Genomic DNA, 17,597 nt, shown 5'->3' on the forward strand with positions numbered 1-17,597 from the left:
CGGAAGTACGTCACTCGCAGGTGACTCGCGAGTCGTGCATCGTGCCAGAAAACTAAACATGGACGACACACAGGGTTGGAGCACTCGAGAAACTCAATCACTCATTGCTCTTTGGAGCGATGAAAGCGTCCAAAAAAACTTGTTAAAACATATAGAGTATAAAGTATATTTTTATAAATATCGCAGAAGATGAATGAGCAGGGTTACAATAGGACGTGGCAACAGTGCCAAAGAAAAATTAAAAGTCTGAAACTTATTTACCGCAAAGCGAAGGACAACAACAACTGAAGCGGACGGGCCAGAGTAACATGTAAATTTTTTTAAGAATTGGATCGAGTGTTGGGAGACAAGCCATCCTTCGTGCCCGGAGACAGCGAGGTATTGGATACGGCAAGATTGGTGGATGAGGACAGTATGGGTGGAGGTTAGTATGCTTTAAATGTTCAAACATTATAAACGTGCGTGCATGTTAGTTTACATAAAGCGAAATATCATGACAGCTAGATGTTAATGAAAGATCCAAGTCACGTTGAAAATGTATTGATGTACACGTTTGTTGCATTGTGTTAGGATTGGGTTACTAGTACTAATAAGAAATACAATAATAACAAAAATATTAGAATATTAGTCATGTATTTTAGCTACAGTTGTAGTAACGTAAGTGAAAATGAACCATGTTTTTTTGTGTATTGAATACTGTTAGCAAAAACATGGTTTCACTACACTAACCATGGTTTAAATATGGTTTTAAAAAAACGGTTGTCAAAACCATAGTTATTTTGTGGTTACCATGGTTTTACTACAGTAACCATGTTTTTTTTTTTTTTTTTTAACTAAAACCATGTAAAACCATGGTTAATTTTCAAAGGGGATCTAAATTAGCGTTGTAACTTTACCATATTAATCTTAAACTTTTTCAGACATGGATGAGATTCAGTCAAATGAAGAACCTACTTCCAACCCAAGGTCAGAAGACGATGGTCAAGGTGAAGAGCAAGATGTTTCCGATCATGCACAGCGAGACGATGCTGGTAAGTGCTTTGAGAAACAAATGTCTTGCATGTCCTTTAAGATATATATTCTTTTGTGTTACATAGATTTTTCATTTTTGGTTAAACTATTCCTAAATAATGCAAGCTGTGCACTTCGTAAGCAAACTGTTTGTGGTTAATATCACACAGAATAGATGTCACTGATATAGATATCATACCTCAAAGAAAGTGATGACATCACAGACCATTACCTCATAATGTACACACTACCTATAGAACAGACTAACTGTGTCTCACCTTGTTATCGACTCGGTAGAACCATTATTCCGACCACCAAAGACAGATTCACAAATAACCTGCCTGATCTGTCTGGACTTCTTACTGTACCCTTAAACTCAAACGACCTAGATGTAATGACTAACAGAATAGACGCTATATTCACTAGCACATTAGACACTGTTGCCCCAGTCAGATTACAGAAGGTTAGAGATAAAACACTTGCACCATTGTATAATAGTCATACTCACACCCTCAAGAGGGAGACCCATAACCTCGAACGGAAATGGAGAAAAACTAAATTAGAGGTTTTTAGAATTGCGTATAAGGACAGTATGTCCAGCTATAGACAGGCCCTAAACGCTGCTAGGGCTGAGCACCTGAGCAAACTCATAGAAAATAACCAGAACAATAGCAGGTTTTTATTTAGCACAGTGGCTAGTTTAACAAAAAAAACAGAAATCTGAACACACTATTCCATCACATTTCAGTAGTGAGGACTTTATAAGATTCTTCACTGATAAAATCGAAGGTATCAGGAATAAAATAGGTGACGCTCAACATACGAGAGCAACCAGTGACACAATCTCACCTAAGGCTTTACAGAGCTTTACAAGTACAGGACAGGAAGAGTTAGATAAACTTATTACTACAACTAAATCAACAACATGTTCACTAGACCCCATCCCAACTAAACTACTGAAAGAAGTGTTACATAAAGCTGGTGAGCCTCTTCTTAATATTATTAACTTCTCGTTATCTTTAGGTTATGTCCCGAAGTCTTTTAAGTTGGCAGTTATTAGGCCACTCATCAAAAAACCTAACTTAGATCCTAATGAACTATCAAATTACAGACCTATCTCACACCTTCCATTTATGTCTAAAATACTTGAAAAGGTTGTGTCTGTTCAACTGAGCTCCTTCTTACAGGTTTCAGGCCCCATCATAGCACAGAAACAGCACTTGTTAAAGTTACAAACGACTTAGCTTCGGACCAAGACTGTATGTCACTATTAGTTCTACTTGACCTTAGTGCTGCATTCGACACTATAGACCACAACATTCTTCTAGATCGCTTACAAAATTACACAGGTATTCATGGTCAGGCTTTAAGTTGGTTTAGATCCTACCTGTCTGACCGATACCATTTTGTAGAATTAAATGGTGAATCCTCCAGTTTATTACCAGTTAATTACGGGGTCCCTCAAGGATCAGTTCTCTGACCTCTGCTTTTCTCGATATACATGCTTCCATTAGGGAACATTATTAGAAGACATGGGATTAGTTTCCATTGTTATGCTGATGACACACAGTTATATATCTCATCAAAACCAGATGAAATAGCCACAGTGTCCAAATTAACTCAATGCCTTAGAGAGATAAAAGACTGGATGAGCTGTAACTTTCTATTGTTAAACTCCGATAAGACAGAAATACTACTTATAGGTCCAAAAACCAATGTACAGAAACTCTCACAACTTAACCTCCATTTAGAGGGATGTACTGTTACTAGTAGCTCGACAGTGAAAGACCTGGGTGTTTATTAGACAGCAACTTGTCTTTTAAAAATCATATCGCCCATACTACCAAAACAGCGTTCTTCCACCTTAGAAATACTGCCAAGCTGAGAAACATCCTGTCTGTCTCTGATGCTGAGAAGCTAGTTCATGCATTCATGACCTCTAGACTGGACTATTGTAATGCATTACTAGGTGGTTGTCCTGCATCTTTAATAAATAGGTTACAGTTAGTCCAAAATGCAGCTGCCAGAGTTCTCACTAGGACAAGAAAGTATGACCAAATAACCCCAATTTTATCATCTCTACACTGGCTACCTGTTAAGTTTAGAATTGACTACAAATTGCTGCTACTTACCTACAAGGCTCTTAATGGTTCCCAGAATATCTAAGTCTACTAAAGGTGGTAGAGCGTTTTCGTATTTAGCTCCCAAACTTTGGAATAGTCTTCCTGATAGTGTTCGGGGCTCAGACACACTTTCCCAGTTTAAACGTAAATTAAAAACTCATCTCTTTAGTCAGGCGTACACATAATACATCCTATAATATCATGCACCAGTACATCAGACCGGAACATTTTTATGAACAGCAGATATGTTAATCCCTCTCCACTGCTTCTCTCTTTGTACCCATCCCGAGGCATCCAGACACTGTACCAGCCCCCAACGTCCTCTGTGGGACGAAACCTTTTTACACGTCCACTGAGCCTCTGTGATACTAAGGAGATCCGAAGTCCATGATCCTTACACCCATACAACATTTAAATGACTGTATATTACAATCACACCCTCCAGTGTCACCCATATGAGGATGGGTTCCCCCTTGAGTCCGGTTCCTCTCAAGGTTTCTTCCTTTACCAATTTAAGGGAGTTTTTCCTTGCCACTGCTGCCTGAGTCACCTCAGACTTGCTCATAGGGGGATAAATACATACACATTGTGAACTATATATATGTAATAATAATCTAGAATTTTTGTTCTGTTAATTCTTATTTCTTTTATTATTCGTTATTTCCTTTATCATTAATTATGTTTACCATCTGCTCTATGTTTATGTTCTGTAAAGCTGCTTTGAGACAATGTCTATTGTAAAAAGCGCAATACAAATAAACTTGAATTGAATTGAATTGAATTGAATTGAATAAAACAAAGTTTTCAATATCCATTGTCTTCGGGTTGTTACTGACAAACACTTGTAACAAATACAAATGTTCAGAAATCATTGATAGACTAGTAAGTAATGCTGCATTTTCTGTAGCAAAAGGAAATTCAGCAAATGAAAATTAGGTATTTTCTACTGTTGTTGTCCTCCCTGCTCAGAAAAAAACCTAGTCAAAGCTGTGCGAATGTTATGGGCGTGTGGTTGTTGTTGCTGCTGGAGAGCAGGTGCCATCTCCTGGGTTTCTTCCAGAGTTCCAGATTCACTCTCGCCCTGTAGCCAGTTGTCGTCAAAGTTTTCTCCATTTTGCTCACACAAATTATGCAGAATGCAGCAGACTGTGACAACCACTGGCACTCTTTTCAATTCAAATTCAGTTTTTCAATTCAAATTCACTGTTTGAGGAGGCACCCCCACCGGCCCTTTAGCCTCCCAAATGCACACTCTACCGTCATGCGTGCTCTGCTAAGGCGGTAGTTGAAATGCTGCTGTTCCCCCATCAACTGCCCATGGTCAGATTAGGGATTCATAAGCCAAGACATGAGGGGGTATGCTGCGTCACCCAGGATTGTGATGGGCACCTCAATGCCTGCAATGTTTCGAGTATGCTATAAAGAGAGAAATCAATTACGTTATTAATGTGACAATGCTTACATATTATCAACTACTTCCATTTGATTATTCACTAGTAATGTACACATGGTGTAAAACAGACTAGGCTGCTGTTATAAACATCATTTTGCTAGCTTTTCTGTTATTCATGAATGTTTATGATTTTACCTCAGGAAAAAGAACACCTCTCTCGGCCAGGTCAAAGATCACAGAATTGCGGAGGACTCTGGCATTGTGAACACTGCCTGCCCATCCAACATTGATATTGGTAAACCTGTTGGAAATGAACCATGTAATGACTTAATTTAGACATAGCATATAAAGTTTAAACTAAAATATGGAAAAACTGGACACAAAACCCTACCTGCCTAAACTGGTTTATGTCAGTGTGTAGGTTCAAGAAGTACAAAGGGGTACCATTGTGGGTAATTTTCCACCCCGCAACAGAAAAAAGTACAATTTGGTGCCTTTTTTCTGACAGTGAAACTACTGGCTTTTTATACTATACAATCTATATATTGTGTCGCCTAACCTTAACCCTCACAGAAACAGTTTACAATTTTTACATGACACTACACACATTTCCTACACTTAATAACGTTTTCAAAAATAAGAATGATAGGTTACTCACTGTGACTGGAAATCCACAAGGGCTTGCAAGATTATCGAATGATGTCCTTTGCAAACTAACTCAAAGATAATCGAACGTCCAGCGTCTCATTCTAAAACTGGAGACCCAGTATTGCTCCATAAAAGAAGCCAGCACTATGTTTTCCCACCAGCACTGGCTCCGATCTTTCACCCAGGTGTCTCGTCGGGTCTTAAAATGAACTGCTGCCACCAGCGAAAATTAAATGCTGTTTTTTGTACCATAACCATCGTACAAAAAATTTTCGTCTTTGCATTCAAAAACCGCATACACCAAAGCGTGTTCCATTATTACCCCGGAAATGAGGTAAAATATATTTACATATTTGGCGGGAATAGAAAGATTGGATTGATATCCGATTCGCCAAGACGCATTTATGTGGCCTAATGTAAATGGAACAGTTTTAATCAGATAGCTATCGGATCAGAGAAAACACATGAAGTGACCAGGTGTAAAAATGCCCTAACTGACGAAGTTTTTGAAGTAAGTCAGAGGCACTTTCAGAGTCACAACATTCAGCACTGTGCTGCAAGCTTCCTAAAATCCACTGGATCGGTTGTCACACTTCTATCAGGACAACAAAGATAGTGTATTTGTTTTTCCTGTCCACTTTTACACTCATAGTTAAAAAGTAAGAGGTGAGAGAATCCATGTCTCTGATTGAGCAGAGTCTTGCCCGTATTAATGCTCCTTTTACACACTCTTGTATAAGCGAGCCAAGATCCTTCTTCTTTTTGTTCAAAAGGTAATTTTGTTCAGTTCCATTATTGTATAAAATAACACTTTCTAGATGTTGGATGTCTCCTTCCACATCTTTCATTGTTGTGTTAACACTGATGTAGCATGTGAACTGTAGGTTTGCCCACATCCCACCAGTGACCAAGACTTTCTAATGAGTCTTTCTTTAGCTCCCAACTGCCCCAAGATTTACACAAAGCAAAGCATCCTGTAATATTTTAACATTAAAAGTGTCAGTAACTAGGTAAGATCTCTTTTATATTATAATCCAATGTTACTAACTGATGGTCTGACAGACTATTGGGTGAAATTAAGGAACTCATCACTTTATTATTTCACACCTTACCCATGTAAAATCTGCACAGCCTTGCAGCACTTACTTTTAACCATGTGTACTGTTTAATGTCTGTGTTCCTACTTCTCCATAAATCTATCAAATCAAACTCTTTAATAATATTTGACAGAACTTTACATGACTCATCATGAGTCTCCTCCCCAGTCCTGTCGACTGTAATCATTAGGGGTGCAGTTCCAATCCCCTCCAATAATTAGACAGACACAATCATCAATTGAATAAAATGGCTAAACCTGCACTAGAATTTGATCCATGGCTTAAGACAGATTTTCCCTCCCACCAGAAGAAAAGAAGAAAGGATAGAAGCATGATAAAGATAAAAGGATAGAAGACACCATGTGTGGTTTAGCCACGTTATTTTTTTTTTAAACATTAGCTTTGTCCTTTCTCAACTTCCTCAATATTTTCTTTGACCGAAACCTTTTCTTTTTACTCAAAGCTTCATAACTAATTGTGTAACATTAAGACTGAAGCTATGAATTTTTCCATATCTGGAAAAAGGTCCTTCACTTCTACAATGTTGCCGAAGATTAGATATAAGAACTCATTTATTTCTTCTGTCATCTGCCGTATGTCCAGTGTATCGTCATCTCTCATCTCTGTATCTATGCTCATTTCAACACAATGTGACACACCAGGATGTTCCACACGGTCTACATCTACATTAGCCTTTTCTTTTACTTTATCATCATCATCATCATCATCATCATCATCATCATCATCATCATCATTAATCACCTTGTTTACAGTCATTTCTGCTACATCATTATTAGCCCTGGAGTTAACCATTTCTCCATCATCCTTATTCTGATGGGGAACAACATTGTTAATCAGATCAGTATTATTAATGTCATTCTCTCCTGTAACCTAAATTTCCTCGAAGTTGACCTCATCATTGTTCAATGCAACAACAGCAGTAACACTGGGTTACTCAGTATCAACTGGTCCAGCTGAAGAACTAGGCTGCAGCACCAACAGAACCAGCAGCAACCACAGGCTCAGTAACACCAGCATTACCGTCAGTCTCCTCTCTAAGCTGGGCCTCCTGTGCTCGATGTCCTCACATTCAAAGCACTTCATACTGCTGGTGTTCCAGTACACCATTTACGCTTTCCCCTCGTGCCACACCATAAACGACAGATCCAGCTCTGGTTCACTCAGAAACATAAACACCTGCTTCCTAAATGATGACATGTTTTTACATCCCAGTGGGATCGTTTTATTACTGCTGGCAAACTTTCCATATCTCTTAAGTCCCTGTTCAATTTCATCGTTATGACCTAACACCTAACAAAGTGACGGAGCGATACAGGTCGTGTTCCCCCCCTCAGGGAAGGACGCCATCCTGACACTGGAGCAAAAATCTTTTGCTCTCTAAATTAAACTTTTAATAAATAATAAATAATAGAATAATTGTAACAAGTAAATATTTTTGACATAGGAAAGCAGAAAGGGAGAAAATCCAAAGAAAAGCCGCAATTAGTTGAGAGAGAGAGAGAGAGAGAGAGAGAGAGAGAGAGAGAGAGAGAGAGAGAGAGAGAGAGAGAGAGAGAGAGATATTCATTCTCAGTGTTCTCAGTTGTAGTTTATTTACAGATATTTTATTATTTACAGACAGAAAGTCGCAACATCCTGATTGTTGACTGCAGACGATCGTTGGTGCAGTTTTTTGGGGATCATATGACGTAATAAGGTGCCACTAACCCTCAGAGCACCATCAAGAGGCGCGTCACTGTATTACACAACCTTCACACTGAGCCTGCAACTACTGAGCTCTGATAACCACACACACACACACACACACACACACACACACACACACACACACACACACACACAAACACATTAGAGAGATGAAAATGGTCTTAATGGATGAAAATGTTTATGAAAACAGAACAGAAAGAATTTCTAGGACAAAACTGAATATCATGGTCATAAAATGAGGGCATAAACATTTATTAAGCATTCATTTGTTTTGTTTATCTTTCAGCTTTGTATTATAGAAATATATAGAAATTGTGTGTTGATAAACTTGAGCAACGATATAAACACCTTTATTATTAGAATAAGACGAACACCACCAGCTGTGTGTGTGTGTGTGTGTGTGTGTGTGTGTGTGTGTGTGTGTGTGTGTGTGTGTGTGTGTGTGTGTGTGTGTGTGTGTGTGTGTGTGTGCAGATGTGGTTGTAAAGCCCCTGTTGGAGACATGTGGTATTAGAAGACTATCTCTTTTTGCAGTATTGTATTTCAGTTTTATTTTTGTTCTCTCAGCTAAACCTCTATCTTCTCCCCAGATTCTTGGATGATGAGAAAAATTTAATGTTGATTCATGTTCAGCTTCACATCACCATGCTGCCATCACCGTGCTTCACTGAACCAAATATATACATAACCCAACTTTCTCCACACACGCACACGCACACGCACACACACACACACACACACGCGCGCGCGCGCGTGTGTGTGTGTGTGCGTGTGCGTGTGCGTGTCTGTGTCTGTGTCTGTGTCTGTGTCTGTGTGTGTGTGTGTGTGTGTGTGTGTGTGTGTGTGTGTGTGTGTGTGTGTGTGTGTGTGTGTGTGTGTTGTTTGGGGGTCACAAACAGCGTCATTAAAACTGATTAAATGTTAACGTAGTTAAAAGTCATGAGATTGTAGTTCCACTTTTCACCAGCAGGGGTCAGTAATGGTCTTTGTTTAAGCTGGGCTTCTTTTAGTGTGAATACGTGTGTGTGTGTGTGTGTGTGTGTGTGTGTGTGTGTGTGTGTGTGTGTGTGTGTGTGTGTGTGTGTACGTGTGTGGTGTGTGTGTGTACGTGTGTGGTGTGTGTGTGTGTGTGTGTGGTGTGTGTGTGTGTGTGTGTGTGTGTGTGTGTGTGTGTGTGTGTGTGTGTGTGTGTGAGAGAGAGAGAGAGAGAGAGAGAGAGAGACCTGTAACCAGTTGTGTGATAAATGCTACATGTAAATCATTCCCTGATCCACTAAAGTACAAACAGCATTGAGAGTCATGGTGTGAGTCAGATGGAGAGTCAGGGTGTGAGTCAGGTTGAGCATTAGGGTGTGAGTCAGGTGGAGAGTCATGGTGGTGAGTCAGGGCATGATTCAGGTGGAGAGTCATGGTGTGAGTCAGGTGGAGAGTCAACGTGTGAGACAGGGTGTGAGTCAGGTGGAGAGTAATGGTGTGAGACAGGTGGAGATTCAAGGTGTGAGTCAGGTGGATGATTGAAGGTGCTGTTCTCTTTTGCTGCTAGGTGATAGCTGGATGTTCTTCACACTGCTGATGTTAAAATAAATCCAAAGAGACATAAATCACTACAGCTCATTATTAAATGTGAATCATTTTGAAGTGAGTCAGCATTCAGGTGGGAGACAAAGGAGAAAATAAAGGGATTAATAAAACAGGAGGCAATCACTCACAGAATAAAGAGAAGAAGGATGAAGAGAGTTCTCTCATTCTCTGTCATTCTGTCCATCTATCCACCGTTCTAGAGAAATCCGTCTCCCAGTCCTAATGAAGTGAGATGTTGATGTTCTGTTCCTCTCATTCTTTGAACTTAGCCCTGAGACATCTGAGATACTGAGTGTGTAGTGTCTCTGTCTCCTTCATTTCTTTACCTTTCAGACAGGAGCTAATGTGTGTTTATCTCTCTTTCATCCTTCTCACTGACTGTCTCTCTGTCTTAATTCGTTTCAGCTTCCTGTTTCTCTCTGTCTGTCTGTCTGTCTGTCTGTCTGTCTGTCTGTCTGTCTGTCTGTCTCTCTCTCTCTCTCTCTCTCTCTCTCTCTCTCTGTATTTCCCGTTTCTCTCTCTCTCTCTCTCTCTCTCTCTCTCTCTCTCTCTCTCTCTCTCTCTCCCTCTCTCTCTGAATTGAATAATGAGAATCAGCGAGTCTCAGGCAGTTCCTTAAAGATAATGATTAGCTGCTCTGAGTTCTAATTGCTCGAATCATTAGAAGTAAGAGAGAGAGAGAGAGAGAGAGAGAGAGAGAGAGAGAGAGAGAGAGAGAGAGAGAGAGAGAGAGAGAGACAGAGAGAGAGAGAGAGACAGAGACAGAGAGAGAGACAGAGACAGAGAGAGAGAGACAGAGAGAGAGGGGGGGGGGAATCAGAGACAGAGAGAGCAGAAAGGGAGGTGTGTGGGATAAGTCCAGAAGTTAGTCAGAGAGAGAGACAGGAGTCAGATCCTAAAGTCACAGTGCTAGTTTCTTTTATGTACATGTCCACATGCACAAGATGGCTGTAAATGGTTTGCATGTTGTGTGTGTGAGTGTGTGAGTGTGTGTGATTGTGTGTGTGTGTGTGTGTGAGTCTCTCTCTCTGTGTGAGTGTGTGTGAGTGTGTGTGTGTGAGTCTCTGTGTGTGTGTGTGTGTGTGTGTGTGTGTGTGTGTGTGTGTGTGTGTGTGTGAGTCTGTGTGTGTGTTTGTGTGTATTGGAACATTTACAGAATTTGGCAGATGCCCTTATCCAGAGCGACGTTCATAAGTGCTTAAATCTGTAACATTGAATACATTAATGCTGGCTCACTAGGTTACATACTTAAGATACCATGAGTTTAAAACATTTGTTCAAAGTTACAATGAAAAAGTGTCAAAGCTTTTTTTTTTTTAAAGAATGCAAAAGATAGGAAAAGAAGTGCTAGTTGGAGTGTTTCCTGAATAAGTAGGTCTTGAAAATAGCCAGTGACTCAGCTGTCCGGAACCTCTAAGGGAAGTTCATTCCACCACCTTGGTGCCAGAACAGAGAAGAGTCTTGTAGTATACTTGCCTCTTACCCTGAGAGATGGTGGAACCTGTCGAGCAGTGCTGGTAGATCGTAGGGTGTGGGGTGCAGTGCGAGGAGTGATGAGGGCTTTTAGGTAAGAGGGAGCTGGACTATTTTTGGCTTTGAATCAGTGTTTTGAATCTGATGCGTGCAGCTACCGGAAGCCAGAGGAGGGTTCGCAGCAGCGGGGTGGTATGCGAGAATTTTGGCAGGTTGAAAACAAGCCGGGCAGCTGCATTTTGGATCATTTGCAGAGGACGGATTGCATTCATAGGTAGACCTGCCAGCAGTGCATTGCAGTAATCCAGTCTAGAAATGACAAGAGACTGAACAAGTACCTGAGCAGCCTGTGTGGACAAAAATGGCCGGTCACATTAGCAACATGAGAGGAAAAGTTTTTGCTAGGATTGAGCTTTAACTGATGAGCAGTCATCCATGATGAAATATCTGCCAGACATGCTGAGATCCGATCAGGAGCTGTGGTATCTGAGGGTGGGAAAGAGAAGATAAGTTGTGTATCATCAGCATAGCAGTGGTAAGAGACCCATGTGAGGAAATAACTTCACCAAGAGAGTGAATATACACGGAGAAAAGAAGAGGACCAATTACTGAGCCCTGTGGGACACCAGTGGAGAGTCTGCGTGGAGCAGATGTCACTCCCCTCCATGTTACCTCCATTCCCAAGCTGATCTTCAAATCCTAAGACTTCTGAGGGTGGATAAGAGAGTCTTGTGGTTGTCCGTATCAAATGCTGCTGAAAGGTCAAGGAGGATAAGGACAGATGACAGTTTGGCTGAACTAGCAGCATGTAGTTTCTCAGAGACATCCAAAAGGGCTGTCTCTGTAGAGTGAGCTGCTTGAAATCCAGACTGTTTGGGATCTTGGAGGTTGTTCTATGAGAGATAGACAGACAGTTTATTATAGACAATGCGTTCAAGAGTTTTTGAAAGAAACGAGAGAAGTGATACCGGTCTGTAGTTACTGATGTCTGATGGATCCAGAGCAGGTTTCTTTAGGATGGAAATAACCCTTGCTCTCTTGAAAGTTGTTGGTACCTGACCAGATGCTATGGATCTATTGATGATAGTGGTAATGAAGGGACGAAGGTCTTGTGAGATGGTCTGGAGCATAGTGGAAGGGAGTGGATCCAATGGGCAGGTGGTTTAATTGCAGGACTGGATGATTTGTAAAATCTCTTCTGCTGCTACAGTTGGGGCTGAAGTGAAGGTCTGGCAGATTTCTTCAATCTTCTCCAGGTAGAAAGAAGCAAAGTCTTCTGCAGTCAGGGAGAATGAAGGAGAAGGAGCCGAGGTGTTGAGCAGAGAAGAGCTGATGTTGTGGAATTTTGAGGGTCATGTGAGGAAGCTTCAAGCTTTTCCTTGTAGAAGGATGTCTTGGCAGAAGGAGAACTTGGCAAGCAGTGTTCGGTAAGAATCAAGATCTGCATCAAGTTGTGATTTCTTCCACTTTCTCTCGGATGATCTTAGCTCTCTTTGATTGTTGTGCAGCACATCCGAAAGCCAAGGAGCAGAACAAGAAGTTTCCTTGGATTTATTGGACATAGGGCAGAGGAAGTCCATAGTTGAGGAAAGAGATGTAAGGAAAGTATCTGTGGCTGAGTCCAAGAGTAGTGAGGAACAGAAGAAAGAAGGGGGGTGAAGGGGGTGAGAGGAAGTTTTAGGTAGGGTAGGGAGCGTGATGGTGAAGGATACCAGGTGATGATCAGAGACGTGTAGTGGGGTAGCAGTCAGGTCTGTAGCTGGAGAAGGATGGGTGAAAACCAGGTCCAGGCCATTGCCTCCTTTGTGTGTGGGGATGTAGCTGTTGAGTGTCAGGGCGAATGAGTCGAGAAGAGTCAGGAGAGAAGAAGATTGTCAGAGGGGAGGTTGAAGTCACCAAGCACCGTCAGAGGGGAGCTATCAGAAGGGAAGACACTAAGTAGTGTGTCCATTTCTTCCAGGAAGTCACCTAGGAGACCAGGAGGGTGGTAAACAACAATGATAACAAGGTTGATTGGAGAGGTAACTGAAATGGAATGGAATTCAAAATAGGAGATGGTTAAATGAGACAAGGGGAGAGGTGTAAAGCACCATTTCTTTGACAGCAATAAACCTGTACCACCACCCCTGCCTGATTCTCGTGGTGAGTGAGAGAAAGCATAGACAGAGGATAAAGCATCAGGTGTAGCAGTGTTCTGTGGGGATATCCAGGTTTCTGTTAGCGCAAGAAAATCAAAGGAGTAATGGGAAGTTAAAGCAAAGATAAAATCAGCTTTCTTTACAGCAGACTGACAATTCCAGAGCCCACCTACCACCACTGTTTGATACTTACACAACAGAGAAGGGTATATGAGGTTACTGGGGTAGATGACCTCCGCTCTGTAGACGAAAGTGTCAGCGACAGTAGGAAGTGAGTACAGAGATGGGTTTGAGGCAAATATTTGCAGTCAACCAAAAGTGAGAATTAAAGTATAGTGTAATATATCAAAACAGTACTAGACACTTATGTTACAATGTGAGAGAGAGATACTTACAAACCTTAAATTTAAATGGGTAAGCCCTGCCCACAATTCACACCTTAAGGGAGACTGAAACTACTCCTGATTAATCAGCTGAGAGAACAAAGACCAACACTATAAAAATCTGTCATATTTACCAGAAGACAATATATTCAAATGTACAGAGTTAAAGTGCACACACACACACACACACACACACACACACACACACACACACACACACACACACACACACACACACACACACACACCATCTGTCAGGCCAGGGCCATTTATTATAGCCTCTTGTGTCAAAATATGATGGGCCAAACACTAAAATTTGAGGAGGTGTGGCCTCTGTACCTCAGTCTCAGTGAAGGAGGCGTGGCCTGGGTACCTCAGTCTCAGTGAAGGTGTCATGTCCTGTGTACCTCAGTCTCAGTGAAGGAGGCATGGCTTGTGTACCTCAGTCTCAGTAAAGGAGGCGTGGCCTCAGTAAATGTAACACTCTGAGGAGAACACAATCACAATCACAAAGGGAAAATGTCTGCAATTAAGTTTCAGTCTTTTACTTTTACTCCTTGTCTGTCTGTCTGTCTGTCTGTCTGTCTGTCTCTCTGTCTCCAATGTCCACCTGGGGAGGGACAGAGCCAAGACCAAAACAAAAAAGAGCACTTGTTCCTCACTGCCATAGAAACAACAATGTGAACACATTAAATTACAGTATAGAGGAATGAAACAATAGATTCAACATCACTTTAATAATTCATTCATCTTTGTGTGTGTGTGTGTGTGTGTGTGTGTGTGTGTGTGTGTGTGTGTGTGTGTGTGTGTGTGTGTGTGTGTGTGTGTGTGTGTGTGTGTGTGTGTGTGTGTGTGTGTGTGTGTGTGTCAGTCAGACTCTCTTGAAGATGAGTGCAGATGGTCATCAGATGGAGGCAGAAAGTCCTGGTGTGACAAGCTTTTGATATCACCTCAGTGTACCTCACACACACACACACACACACACACACACACACACACACACACACACACACACACACACACACACACACACACACACACACACACACACACACCATATGTCCTCAGACCTCACACCCTGTCACACACACATATACACACACAGGCATGATTGTGGCCTTATTTCACACCTTTCCCCTGCACACTTGAACCTGCAACAGTCTCTAATTGATTTGCTTCCTATTTGTGTGTGTATGTGTGTTTGAGTGTGTGTGTGTGTGTTGTGTGTGTGTGTGTGTTTTCAATACATTCTCTTTAAGATCAAAGTATTGGCACTCTTAAATTCACTATCAGGAAGAATTTGAGAACACACACACACAGACACCTCGTATGGGTGTGATGGTCAGGGGGCACATACTTTTGGCATTATAATATATTTGTCCTTGATTTACAAGCCCCCACCTCCAAAAAGAGACCCTCTCTCCATAGTAGATCTTTATTAAGCTGATTATTTATTTATTTTACCTTTAGAAACTTCATGAACTATTTGTACTCTTTCAGTTGACCTTCTAGTTGATAGAGATCACATACTCTCGTTGTCTTTCTCAAACACACACACACACACACACACACACACACACACACACACACACACACACACACACACACACACACAGAGAGAGAGAGAGAGAGAGAGAGAGAGAGAGAGAGAGAGATCTGAGCTTTCTATATAATGATGTGTGTTAGCAACTTGGTAACAGAGGCTTGCGCTCAATCAGCAATGACGCAATGCTTCTGAAAGACAGAATAAAAAGAAACTAGATTGAACAATGGGACAACGGACAAGAGAAAAGTGAAGAGATGAGAAGAGCGCGTGTCTGTCGAGTGATGAAGAAAATCTCCTCGCTTTAAGAGTGCGTCTCTCCAACATCAAACGATTTGTTTTATCCGCTTCGTATTCCTCTGAGGTCACGCTTTACTTTGATGATGAAACACACAGGACATCCTTACTGTGTGTGTGTGTGTGCGTGTGTGTGTATGTGTGAGAGAGAGAAAGATAGAGCGAGATCAGCAATGTTATGGGCAAGACAAAACTCATGTGCATGGCTGTGTCAGTGTCGGCGGTGACTGTGTTGGTGGTGACTGTGTCGGTGGTGGCTGTGTTGGCGGTGGCTGTGTTGGAAGCTGTGTCAGTGGCTGTGTCGGTGGCTGTGTGTCAGCGGCTGTGTCGTCAGCTGTGTCGGCGGCTGTGGCTGTGTCAGTGGCTGTGTTGGGGGTGGCTTTGTCGGAGGTGGCTGTGTCGGCAGTGGCTGTGTTGGCGGTGGCTGTGTTGGAAGCTGTGTCAGTGGCTGTGTTGGTGGCTGTGTGTCAGCGGCTGTGTCGTCAGTTGTGTCGGCGGCTGTGGCGGCGGCCATGTTAGTAGCTGTATCAGTGGCTGTGTCGGCGGCTGTGTAAGTGGCTGTGTGTCGGCGGCTGTGTCATTGGCCGTGTCAGTGGCTTTGTTGGCAGCTGTGTCGCCGGCTGTGTCGGCAGCTGTTTCAGTTGCTGTATCAGTGGCTGTGGCAGTCGCTGTGTCAGTGGCTGTGTGTCGGAGGCTGTGTCGGCGGCTGTGTCATTGGCTGTGTCAGTGGCTTTGTTGACAGCTGTGTCGCCGGCTCTGTTGGCAGCTGTTTCAGTTGCTGTGTCAGTGGCTGTGTCAGTGGCTGTGTCAGTGGCACCAGCTGTGTCAGTGGCTGTATCAGTGGCTGTGGGGGCGGCTATGGTGGCGGCTGTGGTGGCGGCTGTGTCAGTGCCTGTGTGGTGGCGGCTGTGTCAGTGGCTTTGTTGGCAGCTGTGTCCCTGGCTGTGTTGGCAGCTGTTTCAGGTGCTGTGTTGGCGGCTGTGTCAGTGGCTGTGGCGCCAGCTGCGTCTTTGTATCAGCGGCTGTGGCAGCGGATGTGTCAGTGGCTGTGTGTCAGCAGCTGTGTCGGCGGCTGTGTCGGTGGCTGTGTCATTGGCTGTGTTAGTGGCTTTGTTGGCAGTTGTGTCGCCGGTTGTGTCGGCAGCTGTTTCAGTAGCTAAGGCAACGGCTGTGGGGGCGTATGTTGACCACCACTTTAATACACAGATTCACTGGTGCACAATGTTATGAAGACACAAACAGAAGCTGCTGCTGGATGAGACCTCTGAGTTTGTGTGTTTGTGTATGTGATTATACAAAACTGTAATGTGTTCATGGTACATTAAAAAATTCTAGGCTCATGATTCTGCCCTGTTCAGGACTTTCAGCTCAGGACGAAAGCTCTTCATTAAACAATGCTTGACCTTTAATTGCTTATTATCAGATGTCCGTTAATCCAACTCAAAGACCTCATTGGCTGTTCGGCTCAGCTCTCTGCTCACTGATTAGCATTAAGTCCAGTTCTGGTCTGCATTTGGTTGGGACGTCCTCACCCCGTTTAAATGTTAATTAAAGCCAATATGAAGGGGATTAATCCGTTTCTGCTGGAGTGTGTGTTTGTGTGTGCATGTGCATGGGGCTGTGTGTGTGCATGCATGGGGCTGTGTGTGTGTGGGGGGCTGTGTGTGAGTGTGTGTGTGGGGCGGGCTGTGTGTGTGTGGGGGGGCTGTGTGTGGGGGGGCTGTGTGTGGGGGGGCTGTGTGGGGGGGGGCTGTGTGTGCGTGTGTGTGGGGCTGTCTGTGTGTGGGGGGGGCTGTCTGTGTGTGTGGGGCTGTGTGTGTTTTTGGGAGGATGCGGTGTGGGGGGGGCTGTGTGGTGTGTGGTGGGTGGGGGGGGGGCTGGTGTGGGGGGGGGGCTGTGGTGCGTGTGTGGTGGGGCTGCTGTGTGGTTGTGTGGGGCGGTAGTGATGTGTGGGGAGGAGGCTGTGTGGGGGGGCTGTGTGTGGGGCTGTGTGTGTGTGTGTGTGTGTGTGTGTGTGTGTGTGTGTGTGTGTGTGTGTGTGTGTGTGGTGCTGTGTGGGGGCTGAGTGTGTGTGGTGGCTGTGTGTGTGTGGAGGGCAGAGTGTGTTGTGGCTCTGTGTGTGTGTGTGTGTGTGTGTGTGTGGTGCTGTGTGGGGGCTGAGTGTGTGTGGTGGCTGTGTGTG

General features: G+C 43.1%; 1 long non-coding RNA gene across 1 annotated transcript; it reads left to right on the forward strand.

Moving 5' to 3' along the window:
- Window positions 1-1,032, forward strand: LOC125145159. The gene is made up of 2 exons (XR_007143491.1): window positions 1-424; window positions 921-1,032. It is a non-coding gene; the product is annotated as an uncharacterized LOC125145159 (long non-coding RNA).
- The last annotated feature ends 16,565 nt before the right edge of the window (window positions 1,033-17,597 follow it).

The sequence above is a fragment of the Tachysurus fulvidraco genome, chromosome 7 (genome assembly GCF_022655615.1).
Source record: "Tachysurus fulvidraco isolate hzauxx_2018 chromosome 7, HZAU_PFXX_2.0, whole genome shotgun sequence".
Lineage (NCBI taxonomy): Eukaryota > Metazoa > Chordata > Actinopteri > Siluriformes > Bagridae > Tachysurus > Tachysurus fulvidraco.